Here is an 8328-nt window from a genome sequence, read left to right on the forward strand (position 1 = left end):
GGCTAATACGAAAGATGGTGAATGGCCCTCCAAGGGTCAAAGAAAACAGGAATGGCCTGTCTGAAGCAGTCAGAAATCAGGGAACACCAGGAGCACATCTGAAACTATAAAAAGGTTTGGGACAGCACCTGAACTCACAGGCCTCTCTATGCCCATCTCCAGAAAGCCCCCAGGCCCTACCCCTGTTCTGGGCCCCTTCACAACTCCCCTTCCCAGATGGGCTGGGACATCCGTGGTGGCAGGCTAAGCAGTGCTCGGCTGCCAGTGGTTCATTTCTATTGTGTGAAATGCTCCCTTCTTGCCAAATGGTTCCCCTCCTCTGCTAAAAGCACAATCCCACGATGACCCACTCAAGGGTGCGGCATTACAAGCAGTGGCCCATCCACCAGGCTGAACTGGGTGAAAGCCCTAAGGCATGGGAGGGTCTTCTCCAGAAAGGAGTGGGGGGGGGGACCTACCTGTGCATCGAGGTGCTTTGTCCCCCTCCAGTGGTAGAGACCTTTATGAACCAGCTAATATACTTTGCTCTCCCGGTTCAGCAAACAGCCATCTCATGCTTTTGAAACCAGAGCTTGGGCATTCAGGCTCTACTGGTGCCAGCCCACCCGGCAGTGCAACACGTTATAGCTGTGGGGAGCTCCAAAGCCATCAAGGCATTGCACCAAGAAAGTCCCACCGAGGATGGCACCATGGCAAGAGGTCCAGTTCCCAATGGGAAATCCTAGCCAGCCACAGCCTAATTCTGTACAGATCTTGCCCTCAGTGTAGGGTTTGGTACCTATATCTACTTCAGGAAAATACAGTTTTTGCCTTCAGCTTCTTCCCTGCCCAGGATACTGTTGTTGGAAATTGTGGAAGGGAATCCCAAATATCTCTGTATAAAGAGCTACAAATTTGGTTTTGCATTTGCAATGCCAGCAATTTCCTCATGGAGCTGGTAATTCATGGACTGCTTGACTTTAAGCCTGCCTGCCTATACAGCATATGTTTCTTTCTGGGAGAATGTTCCAGCTCTTGTGGAAGACTCCAAGAGAGCCCAGGACAACAGGGATCCACTCAGATTATGGGTCAGAGAGGCTCAGGCAATTTTCCTAGAGCAATGGCTGGTATGTGGATTATGCAGCACAGGCAGACATGAACCCAATTCCCTGCAAGTCCTATCACCTTAGGGCAGCAGGCACGTCCTCCAAGCTGGCAATAAACTTGGCATGGAGATGATGAAGGGGAGAGGTCTGAGAAGATAAGGGAGCCCAACATGCTCACACGTCTGGTGTTTTCCTGCTGTGAAATGACAGCACGAAAATATGCCCACGCCCTCATGACTGACGTTACCACCAAGATATCTTACACTAGCTGCAATGAGAGAACATGCTGGGGAAGACGGTCATGATCAGGCCATGTCTCAACTCACCAGAGTGTTTGCAGCTAATTTTTCCTTCAAGGAAAGCAGATAGCAGGCTGGATTTGTTGGACTTGCTTTAGCTGTTCCGTAGGAAGAGGGCTTAATACCAGTCAATCAGTGGTGAGTTATTTCAGCTATGTAGACAGGCTGGGCTGGGAGGAGGGCATGGGGAAATTGTTGGACCTACTGTGACCTCTACTGGCTTGGTGTAAAATTGGTGTGCTGGTTGGCCTGGTCTCACAGGCTCCAAGAGCACAATGGGAGCCAGTCAACTTGGTGCAGGGCTCCTAGGAGCTCGATCATTGCTATGGCTGGGGATTACTCTCTCCAACACAAGCATCACTCTCATACCAGATGCAGAGGTAATGCAACTCCCTTTGCTTGTTTGGAAGGAAAAAATGCCTCTAATCCTTCTACAGTCCCCATGTATGCCAAGTTTAAGCTCTCATCTCCTGAGAAAGCTAAGGAGGGTCAAGGAATACTGCACTGAGGTGGGCGATTTTCATGGACTGGTGACATCCTGCTGCGAGTGGGGCTGCTGATTAATGGATCCCCGTCACCACACACCTCCCCTCATCCCACTGCCCCCACAGCATAGCATAGCCACTAATAGGCATGCTATGGAAAGGACCCTCTCAGGGGGAATGCAAATGAAGCCCTGAGTACCTGTGACCATGAGAGGTCCTAAGGCACCTTTCATGAAGACTGGACTGTAAACCCAGCACCTTAGCTGAATTCTACTAAAAGATTTGCTGTCTCAACTATTTATTTCCAGTGGTACATGGGGGACCAAATTAAGGCTACCCAGGACCCTAAGTCCCACTACTTGCCAGGAGCTGAGCCATCTGCTGTGCAGTCCTTTTGCCCCACATCCCTCACTGCAAGAGTGCCTGCTTGAGTCTCTCATCAAGCCTTGGAGATGACATGCCACTGAGGTGAGTGGGACAGCTGATACCTTTCAGAGTCATTATGTTAGGGTCTAGGTCTGGGTTCTTTTTCTCCAGTAACAAAGCTGATTTAAAAGTTCCCTACCTCTCCCATGCCTGATTGCTTGTTCCTGATCCCATGCTGCAATTTCTTGCTGTCTCAGGGGCAGATCAATGACACATTTTCAGCAACAACAAAGCTGGCTTACAAAGCTGCTGCCCAGCCTCAAGTTCCTGACCCTGCGCTGCAGTGTGTCCTTCCTCCTCTCCTCTGCCCCCAGCAGTGCAACTACATCTGGATACACGGTCACACAGAGAACCAGTGCACTAGAATAGTTTGGTTTTAAACAGTCCTTCTAAAATGAAGGCAAATTTTGTGGACTTTTGTAACTCATTCACTGGTTCAACTCACAGTACAGCTTCGTAGATGACTACAGTAGCAAAATTGAAGGTGCAGTAAATGGCAGCACAGGGGCAGGAGCGAATGCTTAGGGATAGAAACCTCTGCCCATCTTTACTGCCAGCCAAACTGGAGCATGAACCACAGCCTCAGACCAAAAAGAAGCTGTTGCATCACTTCTGCTTAGCTCAAGGTTTTGATCTTTTCTATGCAGTTAGAGAGCAGGAAGCTTTCTTTTTTAAAGGAAATCTGAGCTTCCAATTTAATCCTGTGTTTTCAGGTCTTAATCCAAGCCTGAAGCTTAGACTATTTTAAATGATGTTGTGTGACATTTCAGAGTTAGTTGCATTTAATTGGTGACCTAGAGTCTGTTTACACTGGTTTGAATAAAGTTTTAGGTTATAGTTTGATGGAAAACACTAATACTCACCCACATAGCCCTCTCCAGCCTCTGCATAAAAAGAGAAATACAGGGGAGAGAGAGAGGCAAACCATTAGCATACCAATAGGGTGCTGAATGTTACTTTGAAAATCAAAACCAGAGACTCATTGGTGCTGACACATTAAAGTGTCACAAACTGCTCCCATAAAAGATATCTCAGAACAAGTTTTGATTGAGTGTTTGTGTTTCCAAAGCCAGCTACTGCCTGTACATTAGTATGTTTCTTGTAGCAGAACTTTTCTGGTAGTTTCAAATTTTAAGTACAATTCCTCCTATAGCACTGAAGAAGACTGAATGCTAACACGACTTTGATGGGGTTTACCCTCATCTGACCTTTCTTGAAATCCAAATACCCTTCATCACAGTGAGCACACCTTCTTCTGGGCTGTTTGTTCCTGCTAAACACAGAACGAATTCTCATCAATGCTGCAATATGTACTGAACAAACATTGTGTTGTGATTTAAAAATAAAATCTGCTGAAATGAAAAACTGAGACATTTCAAGCCTCCTAGAAGACATTCCTGGGTTACAGGGATATCCCTGGAAAAGCCAAGACCCGTGGCACAACATGTCCTTATCAGTGAACCTTTGTCCTGACCTTTATGACTGCTTCTCTACCATATGACGCAAAGCCATATTGATTGCTGGCTTGATCTTATTGTGATGCCTTATTAAGGCTAGGGAAAGTGGCTGGTACACTTCCTCTCCCTCCAATAGCTGAAATGCCACAGCAGAAGGTATTGATAGTAGTGAACAAGCCATGATGAAAACCACAAGGCAAGAGGATATATTATTATGCTTACTACTGCATTTTTGTTGCAAAACCATCTAGAAGATTCAGACCGTGATCTTCAGCCCCACTGTACAATGTTGACACGCATTTGTCAAAAGCAGACATCTGCCCTGAGCAGCATGTGATGTAAGGCAGACAGACATATGAACAGCACAGAAGGGCAACAAATGATGAAGGAAGTTCCTAAACATGCACCATGCTCCAACCCAAGGGTAGCTGGATTCTCCTAGTTTAGCCTAGTTTATTCTCCATTTTGGCCTGAAAAAAACTGATGCTCTTGAGAGCCTTATGGTGACTGTGACTGTGAGAAAAATTATCCTGCAATATCAGTCTTGACCTCACTAAAGCAAAGCCCTCTGAGCCTCTGAGTGAGGGTGGAGTGAAGCAAGATAACTTAAGGAAAAAGAGACTCAAACTCTCAAAACAAGAGACTCAATAACAAACTACGAGTGACGGAACAGGAAGGTAGTTGCGGGCTCTACAGTGGGCTGTAGACTCAATCTCCAAAGCCTGTGATCAGAGCTGGAAAGTTCCTTTTAGTGTCCAAATAAATATTTCTGTAGGTTATTTTTAAGTATGTGTTTTGAAACTGAAATATATTTAGACTAGTTAAATGAAACTGTGGTTTACAGAAAGCTATTTCTTTAGAAATTTCCCACGTGGGGGAGTTTGCTCTGCCATGCCAGCCCTGTGCCAGGGCTGCCTGGTCCTGCGGACAGCGGGCAGTTACACAGGCTGGTGCGGTGCGGGCCAGGCAGGCAGCGCAGTGAGCAGTGGCAGCGAGGGGCAGAAGTAGAAAGACGTATTTCACGGGGGAGGGCAAAATAGCGGTGTACCAGCCTCAGTACTGGCACAGCAAGGTTGGTAGCATAGGTGACATTTCCACACTGCTTTTTGATCCCTCCCTGCTACAGTGAGGTAAGTTGTGCAGTACAGGAGAGATATGAACCATCATGAAGGAAATTCTGATTCTGGAGAAAGGGAACTTTCTCCTTCCTGTGAGCTGCTGCTCAGCGACTTTCCCAGGGCACAGCAGAGGTCACAACAATAGCATCTTCCCAGTGCAAATGTGAATCTGGGGTACTCATCACGTGTGGTCTGATCCCTGAGCACTTGCCATAACATCAGGATGTTGTTTTGGATAGACTCCAGACTGGCTTGAGTGACCAGCATCATTACATAGAAGCTAGGGATAGAAAAAGTGCATGAGATCACGAAGTTCCTCTGCCTGGTCAGTGCAGAACTGCTGCCCGTGTTTTCAGTCTAGGACTGCAGCATGCCTTATTCTGCCTCTCTGTTACCCAGAAGTAGTTTCAATGGGTTGCAAACTTCTTTTCTCTTTCTCATCCTAAGCCATTTTGCAGTGCTGCTATGCACACATGAACAATTTTCTGCCCTATCCCAGAAAGAATAACTTTTCTTTGGAAGGTGAAGTTCTCCTCACTGTGTCCAAGGCCGAAAGAGAAACATAATTATTTGTGCACTACTTCATGTCAAATAATGCTGGGAATGACACTATGTAGGAAAATGCCTTTTCTTCCATTTTGCTTGCTTGCTTTTTGCATTATCTCAACAAAATTCTCAACAGCTTTCCCAGTGGATTTCAGCCGGCTGGGTTGATTTAGGAAAAACCTTTTGAAGCTTCTCCACTCCAGCCTGCATAGTTGGATTGCTTTTCAAGGGAGTTTTGGGAAGTACACATCCAGCAAAACCTCTTTCCAGGACTCTGATTTTCTTTTCCAGCTTTTACAGATAGTCCAGCTGGAACAGCAGAATCATATATGCTATAGTTTAGAAAGCTGACCTAGTTCTTTTAATCCATGCTAGCCATGGGAGATCTCAGAGGGCTCAGAACCAGTACACAGCCTCACTAGGTCACTTGCAACACAGACTTTAAAGAAACAGTTTCATGCAAGAGTAAAAACATCTTTTGATCACTATTAAATGAACCAAAAATAGGAGGGACAGGAGACTTCGAGCTTAAACAACAGCAAACTGTAAATGTCTCTAAATCCTTCAGCATATGAATGAGAGCTATACCCTCCGTGATGCAGCCTGCATCATCCATCAGAGCAGCTTGTAGAGGGGAATTCCAGAAAATTTCTGGAGACACGTATTTGGTAAATACAAACACAGGATCAACAGAATCTGATTCCATGCCAGTACCCCAGTCAAGCTGCTGAAATGAAACACAAAGCTTGCAGTAAGTCCCAGATTCCCTGTTTGCAGCACTGCATATCCTTTCTGCTTGAGGGGCAACGTTCCCCAGCTGGTAGGCGGCCATCTGTGGAAAGGCTGCTGAGGGGGATAAGATCATGGAAGTGTTATTAAATTTCAAACAAAGGCAACTGCTTTTTGCCCCTTCCGCCAATATTGCTACCCTTTGAGGTCCAGAAGTCAGCTCTCTACATACCATTTCTCCTCCCCAAGTCATCAGCCAAGCATTTTGACTTTTTAAAAATTTTTTCTATAACATACATAAAGGCTTCATTTTTCCCCCAGTGACGGGTTACTCCTTGAAATAAGAAAGCTAGAGAAACCCACTTCCAAGTATCCTTTTCTCAGCATAAGCAGAGGTGTATAGAAACCATATTCATAATCTGTTTAGAGTCCGGTCTCTTTGCAAATTACTCATGTCCTGTGATGATAGGTGCCGTATAAATGTCAGAGGAGGCACGGACCTGTTGCCCTTCCAGCTGAAGCCAATGACAACATTTCTTTTCCAAAATCACTCTCATCTTTTCCCTCTCTCATTATAGATGTGCCTTTCCCAGGCTCCCAGCCATTCTCAATAGCAGTGCCCCAGCCCCCTCTGTTTCTTTTTTACCAGAGCTGTAGACTATACTCCCTTCCCATGAGAAAATGCCATTATAATATCCACTGCTTTTTTTTCCTTCCATCCCACTCCCATTTTTGTTTTCTTTTGACCCCTGTGGCACACTGGGAAGAGCTTTCCACGGAGCCATGCCCACTAATTTCAAGCCTCCTGGCCAAACAGTCGCAATTCATTTGAAACACAGTGCTGTGAACGGACGGTCCGGCCTGTTCCTTACAGCCTGCCTTCCCCCCACCTTTCCGGACGCTGACCTTCAGCCGCTGTTATCGCTCATCCCTTCGCCCATCTGCGCTAGGCCTCTCCGAAATCCCCCACAGCTCTTCTCTGGGCTTGATTTACTTCCTCGGACTTCAGAGTCCAAATGTTGCCACCTCCCTCAGAGCACAGAGAAGTGTGTGAAATGCCAGCAAGGGGAGGAAACTGCAGGGCCCCGCTAGCGATGTTGAAAATGGCCTCTTGCTTCTTACTCTTGGATGCAGCCTCCATTTTGCAAACTATCCCAACAGCAGCGATGTCCTTGTCTTGTTTCTTTGATCAGGTCTGTCACAGAAAATATTAAGCGTACGAAAAGCACATTTGTTAAGGTCAGCTGTAAAACTTTAAGAGGTGGCCAGTGCCTTCCCTTTGCCAAAATTGCTCTCCACCCAGAGCTAGTCTGCACAGGGAAGTGTTTGCAGGATCACTGCAGTTTTGCTTTGATTGTTTTTAGGTAATGGGAATTTTGTTTTTGTTTCCCAGAATTCACACACACACGAAGGGATTTTCCAAAACAAAACTCATTCTCCATATGGCATTCCGACTGTGCAAAAGCAGAATTACGGTAATCATCTGAATAACAAGAAATTCAAGATGAGAAAGGTAAAAAGAAAGAAAGAAAGATGGGTTGTGGAAAGCTGTACAAACCCAATTGCTTCAGAGCTTATTCAGCCTGAAGTTACCACTGAGCACAAGTCATCTTGTAGTCTTACCGTAGGTGTTCGTACAACTGTACCTTCACCTCTAAAATATCATTACTTGGCTACTGTTAAAGACAGTCTCCTCAGTTAAAAAGACCACTGCGCTTTCTTCCAGTTCCTCCAAAACTCCTGGCCACAGACACACGGACGAGTCCTCTCGCCCTGGGGCAGCCCTGTTATCAACACCAGTGAGTGTTGTCTACCACTGCCAACGTCTGCCACGGTGTTTGGCACTCGGAAAACGTTTCATCCTTGCTTTTCTTCCTGCCAGCAACATCCGCGCTGATCCCCTGCCCCGACCCATGCTCCGAGGCTGAGCGGGAGCCAGCTCCGCTGCTCCCGGGACACCCTCGGCCGGGGGGCTCGCTGTCCCACCACGGGCCGGGGGCTGCTGCCAGAGGAGGCAGCCGTGCCGCAGGGAGCAGACGTGCCTCCGCCTCGGCATCCCCAGGCGCAGCCAGCCCGGCGCGGGGAGCCTGCACTCGCAGTCCCGCTCCAGCTCCCGTGGGGCCAGCCGGGTGCCCCGCAGGCAATTTTCTTCACCTCCCTGTTTTTCAAAGGGCCCTTTCTTA

At 47.0% G+C, this 8328-nt stretch overlaps 1 long non-coding RNA gene across 1 annotated transcript; it reads left to right on the plus strand.

The window, feature by feature from the left end:
* The first annotated feature begins 1371 nt into the window (after nucleotides 1–1371).
* LOC134139209 (uncharacterized) lies at nucleotides 1372–3608 on the plus strand. Its single transcript, XR_009958090.1, has 3 exons — nucleotides 1372–1522; nucleotides 2178–2337; nucleotides 3449–3608. It is a non-coding gene; the product is annotated as an uncharacterized LOC134139209 (long non-coding RNA).
* The last annotated feature ends 4720 nt before the right edge of the window (nucleotides 3609–8328 follow it).

Source organism: Rhea pennata, chromosome 3, assembly GCF_028389875.1.
Source record: "Rhea pennata isolate bPtePen1 chromosome 3, bPtePen1.pri, whole genome shotgun sequence".
NCBI classification, from domain to species: domain Eukaryota; kingdom Metazoa; phylum Chordata; class Aves; order Rheiformes; family Rheidae; genus Rhea; species Rhea pennata.